We start from the raw sequence: 23,286 nt of genomic DNA on the forward strand, positions 1-23,286 counted from the left end.
AGACCTTTGGTCTGAGACCTGACAGTCCAGAAGCCACGCATGCTGCCGCGTGACGGCGGTGTCGCGGCTTGGGACAAGAGGAGGCCCCACGGTGCGGGCTGGGGCGCCAGGCACCGCGGCGGGCGCTGAGGGTGGGGGTGACCCCCGCCCCGGGCCGCCGCCTCGCTCCCAGAGAGGGGACAGAACAAGAGGCAAAAAAAAAAAAAAAAAAAAAAAAAAAGAAGCCTACGGCACCCGGTATTCCCAGGCGGTCTCCCATCCAAGTACTAACCAGGCCCGACCCTGCTTAGCTTCCGAGACCAGACGAGATCGGGCGCGTTCAGGGTGGTGTGGCCCTAGACGGCGGAGGGCGCCCCTGCCCCGCTCAAGAAGCCGAGCCTCTCTGCGCTTCCCCGCCGCCTCCTCCCGCCCCAGGCCCCGCGCCGGCGCTGACCCGCACCGGGCGGGCCTGTTGAGTTCACCGGCCGGGTCCGGCGGGCTCCGAGGGACGGGGGTGACAGGCGGGGTGGGGCGGGGCGGGCAGGGAGCGGCGGGCCGGGGTGGGGGGCTGTCTCTCTATACACACACACACACACACACACACACACTCACACTCACACTCACTCACTCACACTCACACAAGATGCGCCTCCACGGCTGGACTCGCCAAGGTGGAGACCTTCCAGCCCCCTTCCTCTCCTCGCCTGGCCCACCCCCAGCTCGTGGCCGCCGCCGCCGCCGCCGCCGCCGATTGCGCACGCGCGGGTCGCCCGCCCTTTGACCCCAGGCAGGGGCCGCCCTCCCCGACAACCCCTTTCAGCTGCGCCCCCCACCCTGTGGGTGGGCTGCCGCCTATTCCCCCGGGCCCGGGCTGGGGCACAGCGCATGGGGGAGGGGAGCGAGTGTATGGGGCGTCTCTCTCTCTCTCTAGGGATGTGTCCCATGGGTGGGGTGGCGTGGTTAGTGGGGCGCTGAAGAAATCAGTCCCCTCCATCTCCTACCTCTGGAAAACGCCCAAGCCCTTGGAGAACTGCCGGCAACGCGACCGTGGGGGCCGGGACCCTCCTCTGTGTCCTCCTGTGGCCCAGTCCAAGGGGCCTGGGCCTGGCCGGGGCTGCATTGGACCCCGACCACCCTGGCGTGTGGACTCGCTAAAAATCGGCGATTAGATATTGGATTCCAGCTTCATTGAGGTCATTTCACTAATGAGTGCACCGGAAAGAGTTTCCTAATCCATCTGTGAGGGTGGCAACTGAAAGAGAATTTTAAAGCTGACAGAATAGGCGAGGAAAGGCATAGGAGATTTCCACACCCAGTAAGGAAGCCTTTCCCGAAATGGAAGAAAGAAACGAGCAAACAGAGACACCGGTAGCCCGCCAGGATCAGAGTCTGCCCCCGAGAGAAAGTACCCTGACCAGGTTCACCCGTGGGTGGGTGGCGAGCTAGCGGCATTCAGAAGAGCGAGGCCCGCAGTCTGTGCAGAAGACACCTGCACTCGGGTGTGTGTGGCGGCACGATTCACAAGCAGCTCCAGCCAGATGTTAAGCCAAGGAGAAGCCAGGGAGTTCCCAACGCCCCAGGTGTCCTCAGCCCACGACTGGCTGCTGGGGGAATGCGAAGCCCGGCTCCTTGTCTCAGAGCGGGACAACCAGGAGGTGTGACGTACACCCCGGGGTTCCCAGGAGGATCAGGCTGAAGCTGGGACTTGGCCTGAAAGTGTCCCCTCGCACGGCCACCCCCTTCCCCTTCCTGCTCCTCTACTCCTGGTGCCCCTCCATCCAGGGGCCAGACCTTAAAGAGTCACCCGCAAGAGAATCCTGGTCCCAAAGGAGCCTTCTGGGGGACCCGTGCTGAGAGAGGTTGTGGGCATGGCCCGCTGGGGCTCTGCCCGACCCAGGGCTGAGAGATGCAACCTCCCAGCTCTGGGTCCCTGCAGGGGAAGCGTTGGCAAGCACAGGGCCAGTCCTCCAAAGGCCCAGGTGCAGGGAGCCCAGGCCAAGCAGCCTGTGGAAGAAGCCACCCCGGGAACACGACTGCAGGCCACGGCCCTTCCCACCTCCTCCTCCTCCTCCTCCTCCTGCTCCTCCACCCCCCCCCCCGACCTCCCACCCCCACCCCCGACGTGGCGCAGGGCTCAGAGACACCTCAGACACTTGCTACCCAAAGTGCAAAGGGCATCAGTTGCTCCTCCAAACCCCCCCCCCCGCCCAGCAGACCGCGTTGTCCAGCCAGCCCCCGGGCCTCCCTGGGGTGCCCAGCACAAAAGTGCAGACAACCACCGGACCCTCAATCTCAGTTTTCGGATGTTTTTGCCACTCTAAGGACCCGCAGGCCAGCTGGGCCTTCTGGCAGGACAGAGAGCCCCGGAATCCGACGTGGAGAGCTGGGTGTACGTCCCCACGAGGAGGCGGTCCCCACCTCCGCGGCTCTCCCCTTGCGGGGGGGAAAAGCAGCCACGGGGCCTCAGAGAAGACACCAGGCTGGGCGCCCGCCCCACAGTGGGGGCACGTCCCCCGCAGGCCACTTAGCGACGGCCGCCGGCCGGCGGACGGTTGGGTGGCGCGAGACGCTGCGGCCGCCCTGCTACCGGGTTCCTGGGAGGGCGTCCTGGAACCAGCGTCCACACCAAGCCCTTGGAAGGCCCAGGCGACGGAGGAGCCCCGTCAGGCAGGGGCCGAGGACGGTGACGGCCCGGGCGGGGAGGAGCGTGTCAGGCAGGGGCAGAGGACGGTGACAGGTGACAGGCCGGGCGGGAAGGAGTCAGTCAGGCAGGGGCCGAGGAGGAGACGGGGCTGGGTAAGGGTTAGGGTTAGAGTCAGGGCACAAGTCACAATCGCAAAGACCTGGAAGCGACCCGAGTGCCCATCGACCCACGAGTGCGTAAATGAAATGTGGCGCGTGGACACCACGGAGTGCTATTCAGCTAGGAGGAGCAGCGGTGAGAGGGCACCTCTCGTGGTTCTCCTGGCCAGAGCTGGAACCCGTTCCAGTAAGCCAGGTAGCCCAAGAATGGACACACGAGCACCACGTGCTCGCGCTCACCAGCAAATGGGTACGAACCGACGGACACCCAAGTGGACACAGAGGAATCACCTTCATCGGGTGGGTGTCGGGCGGGTGGGGGGAGGGGATGGGCATACACCTCCATTAGGAATGGGGTGGGTGCGCACCGACTGGGGGATGGGCGCACTTGAGGCTCTGACCCGAGGGGGGAGGCTGGGAGAGGGCAACGTACCCGACCTTAACATTGGTACCCCCACAATACGCTGGAACAACATCAGAGGTTAATGAATAAGAACACAGGGGGGAGGGGGGCACGGGCAACACATGTCACCTTAATACTTGGACTCCCATCATCTGCTTGAAAAGAGAGAGAAAAGAAAATGCAATCATAGAGATAAGAGACACTTTTTAAACATAATGAATCCGAAGAGAAAAGTAAAAGGAGGCCTGTGGGGCAGGTCTGGGTGTGACTCCGGATCCCCCAACATCAGGTGCCACCACCAAAGATTCCTACGTGTAGCCCATAGAACCCCAAAAGCAACGGGACGAGTTCTGGTCACATACTCCCTCAAAATGACATCCTGGCCTTCTTCTGGAACTCCCTCCCCTCTCAGACTCTCAAGGTTTCCTCCAGCGTGTCGGTTCCCACAGAGCAGACCTTTGGTCTGAGACCTGACAGTCCAGAAGCCACGCATGCTGCCGCGTGACGGCGGTGTCGCGGCTTGGGACAAGAGGAGGCCCCACGGTGCGGGCTGGGGCGCCAGGCACCGCGGCGGGCGCTGAGGGTGGGGGTGACCCCCGCCCCGGGCCGCCGCCTCGCTCCCAGAGAGGGGACAGAACAAGAGGCAAAAAAAAAAAAAAAAAAAAAAAAAAAGAAGCCTACGGCACCCGGTATTCCCAGGCGGTCTCCCATCCAAGTACTAACCAGGCCCGACCCTGCTTAGCTTCCGAGACCAGACGAGATCGGGCGCGTTCAGGGTGGTGTGGCCCTAGACGGCGGAGGGCGCCCCTGCCCCGCTCAAGAAGCCGAGCCTCTCTGCGCTTCCCCGCCGCCTCCTCCCGCCCCAGGCCCCGCGCCGGCGCTGACCCGCACCGGGCGGGCCTGTTGAGTTCACCGGCCGGGTCCGGCGGGCTCCGAGGGACGGGGGTGACAGGCGGGGTGGGGCGGGGCGGGCAGGGAGCGGCGGGCCGGGGTGGGGGGCTGTCTCTCTATACACACACACACACACACACACACACACTCACACTCACACTCACTCACTCACACTCACACAAGATGCGCCTCCACGGCTGGACTCGCCAAGGTGGAGACCTTCCAGCCCCCTTCCTCTCCTCGCCTGGCCCACCCCCAGCTCGTGGCCGCCGCCGCCGCCGCCGCCGCCGATTGCGCACGCGCGGGTCGCCCGCCCTTTGACCCCAGGCAGGGGCCGCCCTCCCCGACAACCCCTTTCAGCTGCGCCCCCCACCCTGTGGGTGGGCTGCCGCCTATTCCCCCGGGCCCGGGCTGGGGCACAGCGCATGGGGGAGGGGAGCGAGTGTATGGGGCGTCTCTCTCTCTCTCTAGGGATGTGTCCCATGGGTGGGGTGGCGTGGTTAGTGGGGCGCTGAAGAAATCAGTCCCCTCCATCTCCTACCTCTGGAAAACGCCCAAGCCCTTGGAGAACTGCCGGCAACGCGACCGTGGGGGCCGGGACCCTCCTCTGTGTCCTCCTGTGGCCCAGTCCAAGGGGCCTGGGCCTGGCCGGGGCTGCATTGGACCCCGACCACCCTGGCGTGTGGACTCGCTAAAAATCGGCGATTAGATATTGGATTCCAGCTTCATTGAGGTCATTTCACTAATGAGTGCACCGGAAAGAGTTTCCTAATCCATCTGTGAGGGTGGCAACTGAAAGAGAATTTTAAAGCTGACAGAATAGGCGAGGAAAGGCATAGGAGATTTCCACACCCAGTAAGGAAGCCTTTCCCGAAATGGAAGAAAGAAACGAGCAAACAGAGACACCGGTAGCCCGCCAGGATCAGAGTCTGCCCCCGAGAGAAAGTACCCTGACCAGGTTCACCCGTGGGTGGGTGGCGAGCTAGCGGCATTCAGAAGAGCGAGGCCCGCAGTCTGTGCAGAAGACACCTGCACTCGGGTGTGTGTGGCGGCACGATTCACAAGCAGCTCCAGCCAGATGTTAAGCCAAGGAGAAGCCAGGGAGTTCCCAACGCCCCAGGTGTCCTCAGCCCACGACTGGCTGCTGGGGGAATGCGAAGCCCGGCTCCTTGTCTCAGAGCGGGACAACCAGGAGGTGTGACGTACACCCCGGGGTTCCCAGGAGGATCAGGCTGAAGCTGGGACTTGGCCTGAAAGTGTCCCCTCGCACGGCCACCCCCTTCCCCTTCCTGCTCCTCTACTCCTGGTGCCCCTCCATCCAGGGGCCAGACCTTAAAGAGTCACCCGCAAGAGAATCCTGGTCCCAAAGGAGCCTTCTGGGGGACCCGTGCTGAGAGAGGTTGTGGGCATGGCCCGCTGGGGCTCTGCCCGACCCAGGGCTGAGAGATGCAACCTCCCAGCTCTGGGTCCCTGCAGGGGAAGCGTTGGCAAGCACAGGGCCAGTCCTCCAAAGGCCCAGGTGCAGGGAGCCCAGGCCAAGCAGCCTGTGGAAGAAGCCACCCCGGGAACACGACTGCAGGCCACGGCCCTTCCCACCTCCTCCTCCTCCTCCTCCTCCTGCTCCTCCACCCCCCCCCCCGACCTCCCACCCCCACCCCCGACGTGGCGCAGGGCTCAGAGACACCTCAGACACTTGCTACCCAAAGTGCAAAGGGCATCAGTTGCTCCTCCAAACCCCCCCCCCCGCCCAGCAGACCGCGTTGTCCAGCCAGCCCCCGGGCCTCCCTGGGGTGCCCAGCACAAAAGTGCAGACAACCACCGGACCCTCAATCTCAGTTTTCGGATGTTTTTGCCACTCTAAGGACCCGCAGGCCAGCTGGGCCTTCTGGCAGGACAGAGAGCCCCGGAATCCGACGTGGAGAGCTGGGTGTACGTCCCCACGAGGAGGCGGTCCCCACCTCCGCGGCTCTCCCCTTGCGGGGGGGAAAAGCAGCCACGGGGCCTCAGAGAAGACACCAGGCTGGGCGCCCGCCCCACAGTGGGGGCACGTCCCCCGCAGGCCACTTAGCGACGGCCGCCGGCCGGCGGACGGTTGGGTGGCGCGAGACGCTGCGGCCGCCCTGCTACCGGGTTCCTGGGAGGGCGTCCTGGAACCAGCGTCCACACCAAGCCCTTGGAAGGCCCAGGCGACGGAGGAGCCCCGTCAGGCAGGGGCCGAGGACGGTGACGGCCCGGGCGGGGAGGAGCGTGTCAGGCAGGGGCAGAGGACGGTGACAGGTGACAGGCCGGGCGGGAAGGAGTCAGTCAGGCAGGGGCCGAGGAGGAGACGGGGCTGGGTAAGGGTTAGGGTTAGAGTCAGGGCACAAGTCACAATCGCAAAGACCTGGAAGCGACCCGAGTGCCCATCGACCCACGAGTGCGTAAATGAAATGTGGCGCGTGGACACCACGGAGTGCTATTCAGCTAGGAGGAGCAGCGGTGAGAGGGCACCTCTCGTGGTTCTCCTGGCCAGAGCTGGAACCCGTTCCAGTAAGCCAGGTAGCCCAAGAATGGACACACGAGCACCACGTGCTCGCGCTCACCAGCAAATGGGTACGAACCGACGGACACCCAAGTGGACACAGAGGAATCACCTTCATCGGGTGGGTGTCGGGCGGGTGGGGGGAGGGGATGGGCATACACCTCCATTAGGAATGGGGTGGGTGCGCACCGACTGGGGGATGGGCGCACTTGAGGCTCTGACCCGAGGGGGGAGGCTGGGAGAGGGCAACGTACCCGACCTTAACATTGGTACCCCCACAATACGCTGGAACAACATCAGAGGTTAATGAATAAGAACACAGGGGGGAGGGGGGCACGGGCAACACATGTCACCTTAATACTTGGACTCCCATCATCTGCTTGAAAAGAGAGAGAAAAGAAAATGCAATCATAGAGATAAGAGACACTTTTTAAACATAATGAATCCGAAGAGAAAAGTAAAAGGAGGCCTGTGGGGCAGGTCTGGGTGTGACTCCGGATCCCCCAACATCAGGTGCCACCACCAAAGATTCCTACGTGTAGCCCATAGAACCCCAAAAGCAACGGGACGAGTTCTGGTCACATACTCCCTCAAAATGACATCCTGGCCTTCTTCTGGAACTCCCTCCCCTCTCAGACTCTCAAGGTTTCCTCCAGCGTGTCGGTTCCCACAGAGCAGACCTTTGGTCTGAGACCTGACAGTCCAGAAGCCACGCATGCTGCCGCGTGACGGCGGTGTCGCGGCTTGGGACAAGAGGAGGCCCCACGGTGCGGGCTGGGGCGCCAGGCACCGCGGCGGGCGCTGAGGGTGGGGGTGACCCCCGCCCCGGGCCGCCGCCTCGCTCCCAGAGAGGGGACAGAACAAGAGGCAAAAAAAAAAAAAAAAAAAAAAAAAAAGAAGCCTACGGCACCCGGTATTCCCAGGCGGTCTCCCATCCAAGTACTAACCAGGCCCGACCCTGCTTAGCTTCCGAGACCAGACGAGATCGGGCGCGTTCAGGGTGGTGTGGCCCTAGACGGCGGAGGGCGCCCCTGCCCCGCTCAAGAAGCCGAGCCTCTCTGCGCTTCCCCGCCGCCTCCTCCCGCCCCAGGCCCCGCGCCGGCGCTGACCCGCACCGGGCGGGCCTGTTGAGTTCACCGGCCGGGTCCGGCGGGCTCCGAGGGACGGGGGTGACAGGCGGGGTGGGGCGGGGCGGGCAGGGAGCGGCGGGCCGGGGTGGGGGGCTGTCTCTCTATACACACACACACACACACACACACACACTCACACTCACACTCACTCACTCACACTCACACAAGATGCGCCTCCACGGCTGGACTCGCCAAGGTGGAGACCTTCCAGCCCCCTTCCTCTCCTCGCCTGGCCCACCCCCAGCTCGTGGCCGCCGCCGCCGCCGCCGCCGCCGATTGCGCACGCGCGGGTCGCCCGCCCTTTGACCCCAGGCAGGGGCCGCCCTCCCCGACAACCCCTTTCAGCTGCGCCCCCCACCCTGTGGGTGGGCTGCCGCCTATTCCCCCGGGCCCGGGCTGGGGCACAGCGCATGGGGGAGGGGAGCGAGTGTATGGGGCGTCTCTCTCTCTCTCTAGGGATGTGTCCCATGGGTGGGGTGGCGTGGTTAGTGGGGCGCTGAAGAAATCAGTCCCCTCCATCTCCTACCTCTGGAAAACGCCCAAGCCCTTGGAGAACTGCCGGCAACGCGACCGTGGGGGCCGGGACCCTCCTCTGTGTCCTCCTGTGGCCCAGTCCAAGGGGCCTGGGCCTGGCCGGGGCTGCATTGGACCCCGACCACCCTGGCGTGTGGACTCGCTAAAAATCGGCGATTAGATATTGGATTCCAGCTTCATTGAGGTCATTTCACTAATGAGTGCACCGGAAAGAGTTTCCTAATCCATCTGTGAGGGTGGCAACTGAAAGAGAATTTTAAAGCTGACAGAATAGGCGAGGAAAGGCATAGGAGATTTCCACACCCAGTAAGGAAGCCTTTCCCGAAATGGAAGAAAGAAACGAGCAAACAGAGACACCGGTAGCCCGCCAGGATCAGAGTCTGCCCCCGAGAGAAAGTACCCTGACCAGGTTCACCCGTGGGTGGGTGGCGAGCTAGCGGCATTCAGAAGAGCGAGGCCCGCAGTCTGTGCAGAAGACACCTGCACTCGGGTGTGTGTGGCGGCACGATTCACAAGCAGCTCCAGCCAGATGTTAAGCCAAGGAGAAGCCAGGGAGTTCCCAACGCCCCAGGTGTCCTCAGCCCACGACTGGCTGCTGGGGGAATGCGAAGCCCGGCTCCTTGTCTCAGAGCGGGACAACCAGGAGGTGTGACGTACACCCCGGGGTTCCCAGGAGGATCAGGCTGATCAGGCTGAAGCTGGGACTTGGCCTGAAAGTGTCCCCTCGCACGGCCACCCCCTTCCCCTTCCTGCTCCTCTACTCCTGGTGCCCCTCCATCCAGGGGCCAGACCTTAAAGAGTCACCCGCAAGAGAATCCTGGTCCCAAAGGAGCCTTCTGGGGGACCCGTGCTGAGAGAGGTTGTGGGCATGGCCCGCTGGGGCTCTGCCCGACCCAGGGCTGAGAGATGCAACCTCCCAGCTCTGGGTCCCTGCAGGGGAAGCGTTGGCAAGCACAGGGCCAGTCCTCCAAAGGCCCAGGTGCAGGGAGCCCAGGCCAAGCAGCCTGTGGAAGAAGCCACCCCGGGAACACGACTGCAGGCCACGGCCCTTCCCACCTCCTCCTCCTCCTGCTCCTCCACCCCCCCCCCCGACCTCCCACCCCCACCCCCGACGTGGCGCAGGGCTCAGAGACACCTCAGACACTTGCTACCCAAAGTGCAAAGGGCATCAGTTGCTCCTCCAAACCCCCCCCCCCCGCCCAGCAGACCGCGTTGTCCAGCCAGCCCCCGGGCCTCCCTGGGGTGCCCAGCACAAAAGTGCAGACAACCACCGGACCCTCAATCTCAGTTTTCGGATGTTTTTGCCACTCTAAGGACCCGCAGGCCAGCTGGGCCTTCTGGCAGGACAGAGAGCCCCGGAATCCGACGTGGAGAGCTGGGTGTACGTCCCCACGAGGAGGCGGTCCCCACCTCCGCGGCTCTCCCCTTGCGGGGGGGAAAAGCAGCCACGGGGCCTCAGAGAAGACACCAGGCTGGGCGCCCGCCCCACAGTGGGGGCACGTCCCCCGCAGGCCACTTAGCGACGGCCGCCGGCCGGCGGACGGTTGGGTGGCGCGAGACGCTGCGGCCGCCCTGCTACCGGGTTCCTGGGAGGGCGTCCTGGAACCAGCGTCCACACCAAGCCCTTGGAAGGCCCAGGCGACGGAGGAGCCCCGTCAGGCAGGGGCCGAGGACGGTGACGGCCCGGGCGGGGAGGAGCGTGTCAGGCAGGGGCAGAGGACGGTGACAGGTGACAGGCCGGGCGGGAAGGAGTCAGTCAGGCAGGGGCCGAGGAGGAGACGGGGCTGGGTAAGGGTTAGGGTTAGAGTCAGGGCACAAGTCACAATCGCAAAGACCTGGAAGCGACCCGAGTGCCCATCGACCCACGAGTGCGTAAATGAAATGTGGCGCGTGGACACCACGGAGTGCTATTCAGCTAGGAGGAGCAGCGGTGAGAGGGCACCTCTCGTGGTTCTCCTGGCCAGAGCTGGAACCCGTTCCAGTAAGCCAGGTAGCCCAAGAATGGACACACGAGCACCACGTGCTCGCGCTCACCAGCAAATGGGTACGAACCGACGGACACCCAAGTGGACACAGAGGAATCACCTTCATCGGGTGGGTGTCGGGCGGGTGGGGGGAGGGGATGGGCATACACCTCCATTAGGAATGGGGTGGGTGCGCACCGACTGGGGGATGGGCGCACTTGAGGCTCTGACCCGAGGGGGGAGGCTGGGAGAGGGCAACGTACCCGACCTTAACATTGGTACCCCCACAATACGCTGGAACAACATCAGAGGTTAATGAATAAGAACACAGGGGGGAGGGGGGCACGGGCAACACATGTCACCTTAATACTTGGACTCCCATCATCTGCTTGAAAAGAGAGAGAAAAGAAAATGCAATCATAGAGATAAGAGACACTTTTTAAACATAATGAATCCGAAGAGAAAAGTAAAAGGAGGCCTGTGGGGCAGGTCTGGGTGTGACTCCGGATCCCCCAACATCAGGTGCCACCACCAAAGATTCCTACGTGTAGCCCATAGAACCCCAAAAGCAACGGGACGAGTTCTGGTCACATACTCCCTCAAAATGACATCCTGGCCTTCTTCTGGAACTCCCTCCCCTCTCAGACTCTCAAGGTTTCCTCCAGCGTGTCGGTTCCCACAGAGCAGACCTTTGGTCTGAGACCTGACAGTCCAGAAGCCACGCATGCTGCCGCGTGACGGCGGTGTCGCGGCTTGGGACAAGAGGAGGCCCCACGGTGCGGGCTGGGGCGCCAGGCACCGCGGCGGGCGCTGAGGGTGGGGGTGACCCCCGCCCCGGGCCGCCGCCTCGCTCCCAGAGAGGGGACAGAACAAGAGGCAAAAAAAAAAAAAAAAAAAAAAAAAAAAGAAGCCTACGGCACCCGGTATTCCCAGGCGGTCTCCCATCCAAGTACTAACCAGGCCCGACCCTGCTTAGCTTCCGAGACCAGACGAGATCGGGCGCGTTCAGGGTGGTGTGGCCCTAGACGGCGGAGGGCGCCCCTGCCCCGCTCAAGAAGCCGAGCCTCTCTGCGCTTCCCCGCCGCCTCCTCCCGCCCCAGGCCCCGCGCCGGCGCTGACCCGCACCGGGCGGGCCTGTTGAGTTCACCGGCCGGGTCCGGCGGGCTCCGAGGGACGGGGGTGACAGGCGGGGTGGGGCGGGGCGGGCAGGGAGCGGCGGGCCGGGGTGGGGGGCTGTCTCTCTATACACACACACACACACACACACACACACTCACACTCACACTCACTCACTCACACTCACACAAGATGCGCCTCCACGGCTGGACTCGCCAAGGTGGAGACCTTCCAGCCCCCTTCCTCTCCTCGCCTGGCCCACCCCCAGCTCGTGGCCGCCGCCGCCGCCGCCGCCGCCGATTGCGCACGCGCGGGTCGCCCGCCCTTTGACCCCAGGCAGGGGCCGCCCTCCCCGACAACCCCTTTCAGCTGCGCCCCCCACCCTGTGGGTGGGCTGCCGCCTATTCCCCCGGGCCCGGGCTGGGGCACAGCGCATGGGGGAGGGGAGCGAGTGTATGGGGCGTCTCTCTCTCTCTCTAGGGATGTGTCCCATGGGTGGGGTGGCGTGGTTAGTGGGGCGCTGAAGAAATCAGTCCCCTCCATCTCCTACCTCTGGAAAACGCCCAAGCCCTTGGAGAACTGCCGGCAACGCGACCGTGGGGGCCGGGACCCTCCTCTGTGTCCTCCTGTGGCCCAGTCCAAGGGGCCTGGGCCTGGCCGGGGCTGCATTGGACCCCGACCACCCTGGCGTGTGGACTCGCTAAAAATCGGCGATTAGATATTGGATTCCAGCTTCATTGAGGTCATTTCACTAATGAGTGCACCGGAAAGAGTTTCCTAATCCATCTGTGAGGGTGGCAACTGAAAGAGAATTTTAAAGCTGACAGAATAGGCGAGGAAAGGCATAGGAGATTTCCACACCCAGTAAGGAAGCCTTTCCCGAAATGGAAGAAAGAAACGAGCAAACAGAGACACCGGTAGCCCGCCAGGATCAGAGTCTGCCCCCGAGAGAAAGTACCCTGACCAGGTTCACCCGTGGGTGGGTGGCGAGCTAGCGGCATTCAGAAGAGCGAGGCCCGCAGTCTGTGCAGAAGACACCTGCACTCGGGTGTGTGTGGCGGCACGATTCACAAGCAGCTCCAGCCAGATGTTAAGCCAAGGAGAAGCCAGGGAGTTCCCAACGCCCCAGGTGTCCTCAGCCCACGACTGGCTGCTGGGGGAATGCGAAGCCCGGCTCCTTGTCTCAGAGCGGGACAACCAGGAGGTGTGACGTACACCCCGGGGTTCCCAGGAGGATCAGGCTGAAGCTGGGACTTGGCCTGAAAGTGTCCCCTCGCACGGCCACCCCCTTCCCCTTCCTGCTCCTCTACTCCTGGTGCCCCTCCATCCAGGGGCCAGACCTTAAAGAGTCACCCGCAAGAGAATCCTGGTCCCAAAGGAGCCTTCTGGGGGACCCATGCTGAGAGAGGTTGTGGGCATGGCCCGCTGGGGCTCTGCCCGACCCAGGGCTGAGAGATGCAACCTCCCAGCTCTGGGTCCCTGCAGGGGAAGCGTTGGCAAGCACAGGGCCAGTCCTCCAAAGGCCCAGGTGCAGGGAGCCCAGGCCAAGCAGCCTGTGGAAGAAGCCACCCCGGGAACACGACTGCAGGCCACGGCCCTTCCCACCTCCTCCTCCTCCTGCTCCTCCACCCCCCCCCCCGACCTCCCACCCCCACCCCCGACGTGGCGCAGGGCTCAGAGACACCTCAGACACTTGCTACCCAAAGTGCAAAGGGCATCAGTTGCTCCTCCAAACCCCCCCCCCCGCCCAGCAGACCGCGTTGTCCAGCCAGCCCCCGGGCCTCCCTGGGGTGCCCAGCACAAAAGTGCAGACAACCACCGGACCCTCAATCTCAGTTTTCGGATGTTTTTGCCACTCTAAGGACCCGCAGGCCAGCTGGGCCTTCTGGCAGGACAGAGAGCCCCGGAATCCGACGTGGAGAGCTGGGTGTACGTCCCCACGAGGAGGCGGTCCCCACCTCCGCGGCTCTCCCCTTGCGGGGGGGAAAAGCAGCCACGGGGCCTCAGAGAAGACACCAGGCTGGGCGCCCGCCCCACAGTGGGGGCACGTCCCCCGCAGGCCACTTAGCGACGGCCGCCGGCCGGCGGACGGTTGGGTGGCGCGAGACGCTGCGGCCGCCCTGCTACCGGGTTCCTGGGAGGGCGTCCTGGAACCAGCGTCCACACCAAGCCCTTGGAAGGCCCAGGCGACGGAGGAGCCCCGTCAGGCAGGGGCCGAGGACGGTGACGGCCCGGGCGGGGAGGAGCGTGTCAGGCAGGGGCAGAGGACGGTGACAGGTGACAGGCCGGGCGGGAAGGAGTCAGTCAGGCAGGGGCCGAGGAGGAGACGGGGCTGGGTAAGGGTTAGGGTTAGAGTCAGGGCACAAGTCACAATCGCAAAGACCTGGAAGCGACCCGAGTGCCCATCGACCCACGAGTGCGTAAATGAAATGTGGCGCGTGGACACCACGGAGTGCTATTCAGCTAGGAGGAGCAGCGGTGAGAGGGCACCTCTCGTGGTTCTCCTGGCCAGAGCTGGAACCCGTTCCAGTAAGCCAGGTAGCCCAAGAATGGACACACGAGCACCACGTGCTCGCGCTCACCAGCAAATGGGTACGAACCGACGGACACCCAAGTGGACACAGAGGAATCACCTTCATCGGGTGGGTGTCGGGCGGGTGGGGGGAGGGGATGGGCATACACCTCCATTAGGAATGGGGTGGGTGCGCACCGACTGGGGGATGGGCGCACTTGAGGCTCTGACCCGAGGGGGGAGGCTGGGAGAGGGCAACGTACCCGACCTTAACATTGGTACCCCCACAATACGCTGGAACAACATCAGAGGTTAATGAATAAGAACACAGGGGGGAGGGGGGCACGGGCAACACATGTCACCTTAATACTTGGACTCCCATCATCTGCTTGAAAAGAGAGAGAAAAGAAAATGCAATCATAGAGATAAGAGACACTTTTTAAACATAATGAATCCGAAGAGAAAAGTAAAAGGAGGCCTGTGGGGCAGGTCTGGGTGTGACTCCGGATCCCCCAACATCAGGTGCCACCACCAAAGATTCCTACGTGTAGCCCATAGAACCCCAAAAGCAACGGGACGAGTTCTGGTCACATACTCCCTCAAAATGACATCCTGGCCTTCTTCTGGAACTCCCTCCCCTCTCAGACTCTCAAGGTTTCCTCCAGCGTGTCGGTTCCCACAGAGCAGACCTTTGGTCTGAGACCTGACAGTCCAGAAGCCACGCATGCTGCCGCGTGACGGCGGTGTCGCGGCTTGGGACAAGAGGAGGCCCCACGGTGCGGGCTGGGGCGCCAGGCACCGCGGCGGGCGCTGAGGGTGGGGGTGACCCCCGCCCCGGGCCGCCGCCTCGCTCCCAGAGAGGGGACAGAACAAGAGGCAAAAAAAAAAAAAAAAAAAAAAAAAAAGAAGCCTACGGCACCCGGTATTCCCAGGCGGTCTCCCATCCAAGTACTAACCAGGCCCGACCCTGCTTAGCTTCCGAGACCAGACGAGATCGGGCGCGTTCAGGGTGGTGTGGCCCTAGACGGCGGAGGGCGCCCCTGCCCCGCTCAAGAAGCCGAGCCTCTCTGCGCTTCCCCGCCGCCTCCTCCCGCCCCAGGCCCCGCGCCGGCGCTGACCCGCACCGGGCGGGCCTGTTGAGTTCACCGGCCGGGTCCGGCGGGCTCCGAGGGACGGGGGTGACAGGCGGGGTGGGGCGGGGCGGGCAGGGAGCGGCGGGCCGGGGTGGGGGGCTGTCTCTCTATACACACACACACACACACACACACACACTCACACTCACACTCACTCACTCACACTCACACAAGATGCGCCTCCACGGCTGGACTCGCCAAGGTGGAGACCTTCCAGCCCCCTTCCTCTCCTCGCCTGGCCCACCCCCAGCTCGTGGCCGCCGCCGCCGCCGCCGCCGCCGATTGCGCACGCGCGGGTCGCCCGCCCTTTGACCCCAGGCAGGGGCCGCCCTCCCCGACAACCCCTTTCAGCTGCGCCCCCCACCCTGTGGGTGGGCTGCCGCCTATTCCCCCGGGCCCGGGCTGGGGCACAGCGCATGGGGGAGGGGAGCGAGTGTATGGGGCGTCTCTCTCTCTCTCTAGGGATGTGTCCCATGGGTGGGGTGGCGTGGTTAGTGGGGCGCTGAAGAAATCAGTCCCCTCCATCTCCTACCTCTGGAAAACGCCCAAGCCCTTGGAGAACTGCCGGCAACGCGACCGTGGGGGCCGGGACCCTCCTCTGTGTCCTCCTGTGGCCCAGTCCAAGGGGCCTGGGCCTGGCCGGGGCTGCATTGGACCCCGACCACCCTGGCGTGTGGACTCGCTAAAAATCGGCGATTAGATATTGGATTCCAGCTTCATTGAGGTCATTTCACTAATGAGTGCACCGGAAAGAGTTTCCTAATCCATCTGTGAGGGTGGCAACTGAAAGAGAATTTTAAAGCTGACAGAATAGGCGAGGAAAGGCATAGGAGATTTCCACACCCAGTAAGGAAGCCTTTCCCGAAATGGAAGAAAGAAACGAGCAAACAGAGACACCGGTAGCCCGCCAGGATCAGAGTCTGCCCCCGAGAGAAAGTACCCTGACCAGGTTCACCCGTGGGTGGGTGGCGAGCTAGCGGCATTCAGAAGAGCGAGGCCCGCAGTCTGTGCAGAAGACACCTGCACTCGGGTGTGTGTGGCGGCACGATTCACAAGCAGCTCCAGCCAGATGTTAAGCCAAGGAGAAGCCAGGGAGTTCCCAACGCCCCAGGTGTCCTCAGCCCACGACTGGCTGCTGGGGGAATGCGAAGCCCGGCTCCTTGTCTCAGAGCGGGACAACCAGGAGGTGTGACGTACACCCCGGGGTTCCCAGGAGGATCAGGCTGAAGCTGGGACTTGGCCTGAAAGTGTCCCCTCGCACGGCCACCCCCTTCCCCTTCCTGCTCCTCTACTCCTGGTGCCCCTCCATCCAGGGGCCAGACCTTAAAGAGTCACCCGCAAGAGAATCCTGGTCCCAAAGGAGCCTTCTGGGGGACCCGTGCTGAGAGAGGTTGTGGGCATGGCCCGCTGGGGCTCTGCCCGACCCAGGGCTGAGAGATGCAACCTCCCAGCTCTGGGTCCCTGCAGGGGAAGCGTTGGCAAGCACAGGGCCAGTCCTCCAAAGGCCCAGGTGCAGGGAGCCCAGGCCAAGCAGCCTGTGGAAGAAGCCACCCCGGGAACACGACTGCAGGCCACGGCCCTTCCCACCTCCTCCTCCTCCTCCTCCTCCTGCTCCTCCACCCCCCCCCCCGACCTCCCACCCCCACCCCCGACGTGGCGCAGGGCTCAGAGACACCTCAGACACTTGCTACCCAAAGTGCAAAGGGCATCAGTTGCTCCTCCAAACCCCCCCCCCCGCCCAGCAGACCGCGTTGTCCAGCCAGCCCCCGGGCCTCCCTGGGGTGCCCAGCACAAAAGTGCAGACAACCACCGGACCCTCAATCTCAGTTTTCGGATGTTTTTGCCACTCTAAGGACCCGCAGGCCAGCTGGGCCTTCTGGCAGGACAGAGAGCCCCGGAATCCGACGTGGAGAGCTGGGTGTACGTCCCCACGAGGAGGCGGTCCCCACCTCCGCGGCTCTCCCCTTGCGGGGGGGAAAAGCAGCCACGGGGCCTCAGAGAAGACACCAGGCTGGGCGCCCGCCCCACAGTGGGGGCACGTCCCCCGCAGGCCACTTAGCGACGGCCGCCGGCCGGCGGACGGTTGGGTGGCGCGAGACGCTGCGGCCGCCCTGCTACCGGGTTCCTGGGAGGGCGTCCTGGAACCAGCGTCCACACCAAGCCCTTGGAAGGCCCAGGCGACGGAGGAGCCCCGTCAGGCAGGGGCCGAGGACGGTGACGGCCCGGGCGGGGAGGAGCGTGTCAGGCAGGGGCAGAGGACGGTGACAGGTGACAGGCCGGGCGGGAAGGAGTCAGTCAGGCAGGGGCCGAGGAGGAGACGGGGCTGGGTAAGGGTTAGGGTTAGAGTCAGGGCACAAGTCACAATCGCAAAGACCTGGAAGCGACCCGAGTGCCCATCGACCCACGAGTGCGTAAATGAAATGTGGCGCGTGGACACCACGGAGTGCTATTCAGCTAGGAGGAGCAGCGGTGAGAGGGCACCTCTCGTGGTTCTCCTGGCCAGAGCTGGAACCCGTTCCAGTAAGCCAGGTAGCCCAAGAATGGACACACGAGCACCACGTGCTCGCGCTCACCAGCAAATGGGTACGAACCGACGGACACCCAAGTGGACACAGAGGAATCACCTTCATCGGGTGGGTGTCGGGCGGGTGGGGGGAGGGGATGGGCATACACCTCCATTAGGAATGGGGTGGGTGCGCACCGACTGGGGGATGGGCGCACTTGAGGCTCTGACCCGAGGGGGGAGGCTGGGAGAGGGCAACGTACCCGACCTTAACATTGGTACCCCCACAATACGCTGGAACAACATCAGAGGTTAATGAATAAGAACACAGGGGGGAGGGGGGCACGGGCAACACATGTCACCTTAATACTTGGACTCCCATCATCTGCTTGAAAAGAGAGAGAAAAGAAAATGCAATCATAGAGATAAGAGACACTTTTTAAACATAATGAATCCGAAGAGAAAAGTAAAAGGAGGCCTGTGGGGCAGGTCTGGGTGTGACTCCGGATCCCCCAACATCAGGTGCCACCACCAAAGATTCCTACGTGTAGCCCATAGAACCCCAAAAGCAACGGGACGAGTTCTGGTCACATACTCCCTCAAAATGACATCCTGGCCTTCTTCTGGAACTCCCTCCCCTCTCAGACTCTCAAGGTTTCCTCCAGCGTGTCGGTTCCCACAGAGCAGACCTTTGGTCTGAGACCTGACAGTCCAGAAGCCACGCATGCTGCCGCGTGACGGCGGTGTCGCGGCTTGGGACAAGAGGAGGCCCCACGGTGCGGGCTGGGGCGCCAGGCACCGCGGCGGGCGCTGAGGGTGGGGGTGACCCCCGCCCCGGGCCGCCGCCTCGCTCCCAGAGAGGGGACAGAACAAGAGGCAAAAAAAAAAAAAAAAAAAAAAAAAAAGAAGCCTACGGCACCCGGTATTCCCAGGCGGTCTCCCATCCAAGTACTAACCAGGCCCGACCCTGCTTAGCTTCCGAGACCAGACGAGATCGGGCGCGTTCAGGGTGGTGTGGCCCTAGACGGCGGAGGGCGCCCCTGCCCCGCTCAAGAAGCCGAGCCTCTCTGCGCTTCCCCGCCGCCTCCTCCCGCCCCAGGCCCCGCGCCGGCGCTGACCCGCACCGGGCGGGCCTGTTGAGTTCACCGGCCGGGTCCGGCGGGCTCCGAGGGACGGGGGTGACAGGCGGGGTGGGGCGGGGCGGGCAGGGAGCGGCGGGCCGGGGTGGGGGGCTGTCTCTCTATACACACACACACACACACACACACACACTCACACTCACACTCACTCACTCACACTCACACAAGATGCGCCTCCACGGCTGGACTCGCCAAGGTGGAGACCTTCCAGCCCCCTTCCTCTCCTCGCCTGGCCCACCCCCAGCTCGTGGCCGCCGCCGCCGCCGCCGCCGCCGATTGCGCACGCGCGGGTCGCCCGCCCTTTGACCCCAGGCAGGGGCCGCCCTCCCCGACAACCCCTTTCAGCTGCGCCCCCCACCCTGTGGGTGGGCTGCCGCCTATTCCCCCGGGCCCGGGCTGGGGCACAGCGCATGGGGGAGGGGAGCGAGTGTATGGGGCGTCTCTCTCTCTCTCTAGGGATGTGTCCCATGGGTGGGGTGGCGTGGTTAGTGGGGCGCTGAAGAAATCAGTCCCCTCCATCTCCTACCTCTGGAAAACGCCCAAGCCCTTGGAGAACTGCCGGCAACGCGACCGTGGGGGCCGGGACCCTCCTCTGTGTCCTCCTGTGGCCCAGTCCAAGGGGCCTGGGCCTGGCCGGGGCTGCATTGGACCCCGACCACCCTGGCGTGTGGACTCGCTAAAAATCGGCGATTAGATATTGGATTCCAGCTTCATTGAGGTCATTTCACTAATGAGTGCACCGGAAAGAGTTTCCTAATCCATCTGTGAGGGTGGCAACTGAAAGAGAATTTTAAAGCTGACAGAATAGGCGAGGAAAGGCATAGGAGATTTCCACACCCAGTAAGGAAGCCTTTCCCGAAATGGAAGAAAGAAACGAGCAAACAGAGACACCGGTAGCCCGCCAGGATCAGAGTCTGCCCCCGAGAGAAAGTACCCTGACCAGGTTCACCCGTGGGTGGGTGGCGAGCTAGCGGCATTCAGAAGAGCGAGGCCCGCAGTCTGTGCAGAAGACACCTGCACTCGGGTGTGTGTGGCGGCACGATTCACAAGCAGCTCCAGCCAGATGTTAAGCCAAGGAGAAGCCAGGGAGTTCCCAACGCCCCAGGTGTCCTCAGCCCACGACTGGCTGCTGGGGGAATGCGAAGCCCGGCTCCTTGTCTCAGAGCGGGACAACCAGGAGGTGTGACGTACACCCCGGGGTTCCCAGGAGGATCAGGCTGAAGCTGGGACTTGGCCTGAAAGTGTCCCCTCGCACGGCCACCCCCTTCCCCTTCCTGCTCCTCTACTCCTGGTGCCCCTCCATCCAGGGGCCAGACCTTAAAGAGTCACCCGCAAGAGAATCCTGGTCCCAAAGGAGCCTTCTGGGGGACCCGTGCTGAGAGAGGTTGTGGGCATGGCCCGCTGGGGCTCTGCCCGACCCAGGGCTGAGAGATGCAACCTCCCAGCTCTGGGTCCCTGCAGGGGAAGCGTTGGCAAGCACAGGGCCAGTCCTCCAAAGGCCCAGGTGCAGGGAGCCCAGGCCAAGCAGCCTGTGGAAGAAGCCACCCCGGGAACACGACTGCAGGCCACGGCCCTTCCCACCTCCTCCTCCTCCTCCTCCTCCTGCTCCTCCACCCCCCCCCCCGACCTCCCACCCCCACCCCCGACGTGGCGCAGGGCTCAGAGACACCTCAGACACTTGCTACCCAAAGTGCAAAGGGCATCAGTTGCTCCTCCAAACCCCCCCCCCCGCCCAGCAGACCGCGTTGTCCAGCCAGCCCCCGGGCCTCCCTGGGGTGCCCAGCACAAAAGTGCAGACAACCACCGGACCCTCAATCTCAGTTTTCGGATGTTTTTGCCACTCTAAGGACCCGCAGGCCAGCTGGGCCTTCTGGCAGGACAGAGAGCCCCGGAATCCGACGTGGAGAGCTGGGTGTACGTCCCCACGAGGAGGCGGTCCCCACCTCCGCGGCTCTCCCCTTGCGGGGGGGAAAAGCAGCCACGGGGCCTCAGAGAAGACACCAGGCTGGGCGCCCGCCCCACAGTGGGGGCACGTCCCCCGCAGGCCACTTAGCGACGGCCGCCGGCCGGCGGACGGTTGGGTGGCGCGAGACGCTGCGGCCGCCCTGCTACCGGGTTCCTGGGAGGGCGTCCTGGAACCAGCGTCCACACCAAGCCCTTGGAAGGCCCAGGCGACGGAGGAGCCCCGTCAGGCAGGGGCCGAGGACGGTGACGGCCCGGGCGGGGAGGAGCGTGTCAGGCAGGGGCAGAGGACGGTGACAGGTGACAGGCCGGGCGGGAAGGAGTCAGTCAGGCAGGGGCCGAGGAGGAGACGGGGCTGGGTAAGGGTTAGGGTTAGAGTCAGGGCACAAGTCACAATCGCAAAGACCTGGAAGCGACCCGAGTGCCCATCGACCCACGAGTGCGTAAATGAAATGTGGCGCGTGGACACCACGGAGTGCTATTCAGCTAGGAGGAGCAGCGGTGAGAGGGCACCTCTCGTGGTTCTCCTGGCCAGAGCTGGAACCCGTTCCAGTAAGCCAGGTAGCCCAAGAATGGACACACGAGCACCACGTGCTCGCGCTCACCAGCAAATGGGTACGAACCGACGGACACCCAAGTGGACACAGAGGAATCACCTTCATCGGGTGGGTGTCGGGCGGGTGGGGGGAGGGGATGGGCATACACCTCCATTAGGAATGGGGTGGGTGCGCACCGACTGGGGGATGGGCGCACTTGAGGCTCTGACCCGAGGGGGGAGGCTGGGAGAGGGCAACGTACCCGACCTTAACATTGGTACCCCCACAATACGCTGGAACAACATCAGAGGTTAATGAATAAGAACACAGGGGGGAGGGGGGCACGGGCAACACATGTCACCTTAATACTTGGACTCCCATCATCTGCTTGAAAAGAGAGAGAAAAGAAAATGCAATCATAGAGATAAGAGACACTTTTTAAACATAATGAATCCGAAGAGAAAAGTAAAAGGAGGCCTGTGGGGCAGGTCTGGGTGTGACTCCGGATCCCCCAACATCAGGTGCCACCACCAAAGATTCCTACGTGTAGCCCATAGAACCCCAAAAGCAACGGGACGAGTTCTGGTCACATACTCCCTCAAAATGACATCCTGGCCTTCTTCTGGAACTCCCTCCCCTCTCAGACTCTCAAGGTTTCCTCCAGCGTGTCGGTTCCCACAGAGCAGACCTTTGGTCTGAGACCTGACAGTCCAGAAGCCACGCATGCTGCCGCGTGACGGCGGTGTCGCGGCTTGGGACAAGAGGAGGCCCCACGGTGCGGGCTGGGGCGCCAGGCACCGCGGCGGGCGCTGAGGGTGGGGGTGACCCCCGCCCCGGGCCGCCGCCTCGCTCCCAGAGAGGGGACAGAACAAGAGGCAAAAAAAAAAAAAAAAAAAAAAAAAAAGAAGCCTACGGCACCCGGTATTCCCAGGCGGTCTCCCATCCAAGTACTAACCAGGCCCGACCCTGCTTAGCTTCCGAGACCAGACGAGATCGGGCGCGTTCAGGGTGGTGTGGCCCTAGACGGCGGAGGGCGCCCCTGCCCCGCTCAAGAAGCCGAGCCTCTCTGCGCTTCCCCGCCGCCTCCTCCCGCCCCAGGCCCCGCGCCGGCGCTGACCCGCACCGGGCGGGCCTGTTGAGTTCACCGGCCGGGTCCGGCGGGCTCCGAGGGACGGGGGTGACAGGCGGGGTGGGGCGGGGCGGGCAGGGAGCGGCGGGCCGGGGTGGGGGGCTGTCTCTCTATACACACACACACACACACACACACACACTCACACTCACACTCACTCACTCACACTCACACAAGATGCGCCTCCACGGCTGGACTCGCCAAGGTGGAGACCTTCCAGCCCCCTTCCTCTCCTCGCCTGGCCCACCCCCAGCTCGTGGCCGCCGCCGCCGCCGCCGCCGCCGATTGCGCACGCGCGGGTCGCCCGCCCTTTGACCCCAGGCAGGGGCCGCCCTCCCCGACAACCCCTTTCAGCTGCGCCCCCCACCCTGTGGGTGGGCTGCCGCCTATTCCCCCGGGCCCGGGCTGGGGCACAGCGCATGGGGGAGGGGAGCGAGTGTATGGGGCGTCTCTCTCTCTCTCTAGGGATGTGTCCCATGGGTGGGGTGGCGTGGTTAGTGGGGCGCTGAAGAAATCAGTCCCCTCCATCTCCTACCTCTGGAAAACGCCCAAGCCCTTGGAGAACTGCCGGCAACGCGACCGTGGGGGCCGGGACCCTCCTCTGTGTCCTCCTGTGGCCCAGTCCAAGGGGCCTGGGCCTGGCCGGGGCTGCATTGGACCCCGACCACCCTGGCGTGTGGACTCGCTAAAAATCGGCGATTAGATATTGGATTCCAGCTTCATTGAGGTCATTTCACTAATGAGTGCACCGGAAAGAGTTTCCTAATCCATCTGTGAGGGTGGCAACTGAAAGAGAATTTTAAAGCTGACAGAATAGGCGAGGAAAGGCATAGGAGATTTCCACACCCAGTAAGGAAGCCTTTCCCGAAATGGAAGAAAGAAACGAGCAAACAGAGACACCGGTAGCCCGCCAGGATCAGAGTCTGCCCCCGAGAGAAAGTACCCTGACCAGGTTCACCCGTGGGTGGGTGGCGAGCTAGCGGCATTCAGAAGAGCGAGGCCCGCAGTCTGTGCAGAAGACACCTGCACTCG

General features: G+C 63.7%; 7 non-coding genes across 7 annotated transcripts; all 7 read right to left on the minus strand.

Annotated features, from left to right (window-relative positions):
- Window positions 1–222: 222 nt before the first annotated feature.
- On the minus strand, window positions 223–341 carry LOC142862099 (5S ribosomal RNA). Its single transcript, XR_012913245.1, has one exon. It is a non-coding gene; the product is annotated as a 5S ribosomal RNA (ribosomal RNA).
- Window positions 342–3,858: 3,517 nt separating this feature from the next.
- On the minus strand, window positions 3,859–3,977 carry LOC142862110 (5S ribosomal RNA). Its single transcript, XR_012913256.1, has one exon. It is a non-coding gene; the product is annotated as a 5S ribosomal RNA (ribosomal RNA).
- A 3,517-nt stretch (window positions 3,978–7,494) lies between these two features.
- LOC142862121 (5S ribosomal RNA) lies at window positions 7,495–7,613 on the minus strand. Its single transcript, XR_012913264.1, has one exon. It is a non-coding gene; the product is annotated as a 5S ribosomal RNA (ribosomal RNA).
- Window positions 7,614–11,132: 3,519 nt separating this feature from the next.
- On the minus strand, window positions 11,133–11,251 carry LOC142862132 (5S ribosomal RNA). Its single transcript, XR_012913267.1, has one exon. It is a non-coding gene; the product is annotated as a 5S ribosomal RNA (ribosomal RNA).
- Window positions 11,252–14,759: 3,508 nt separating this feature from the next.
- Window positions 14,760–14,878, minus strand: LOC142862143 (5S ribosomal RNA). The gene has a single exon (XR_012913268.1). It is a non-coding gene; the product is annotated as a 5S ribosomal RNA (ribosomal RNA).
- A 3,517-nt stretch (window positions 14,879–18,395) lies between these two features.
- LOC142862154 (5S ribosomal RNA) lies at window positions 18,396–18,514 on the minus strand. Its single transcript, XR_012913269.1, has one exon. It is a non-coding gene; the product is annotated as a 5S ribosomal RNA (ribosomal RNA).
- Window positions 18,515–22,031: 3,517 nt separating this feature from the next.
- LOC142862165 (5S ribosomal RNA) lies at window positions 22,032–22,150 on the minus strand. The gene has a single exon (XR_012913271.1). It is a non-coding gene; the product is annotated as a 5S ribosomal RNA (ribosomal RNA).
- Between the last annotated feature and the right edge of the window lie 1,136 nt (window positions 22,151–23,286).

The sequence above is a fragment of the Microcebus murinus genome, chromosome 18, assembly GCF_040939455.1.
Source record: "Microcebus murinus isolate Inina chromosome 18, M.murinus_Inina_mat1.0, whole genome shotgun sequence".
Classification (NCBI taxonomy): domain Eukaryota; kingdom Metazoa; phylum Chordata; class Mammalia; order Primates; family Cheirogaleidae; genus Microcebus; species Microcebus murinus.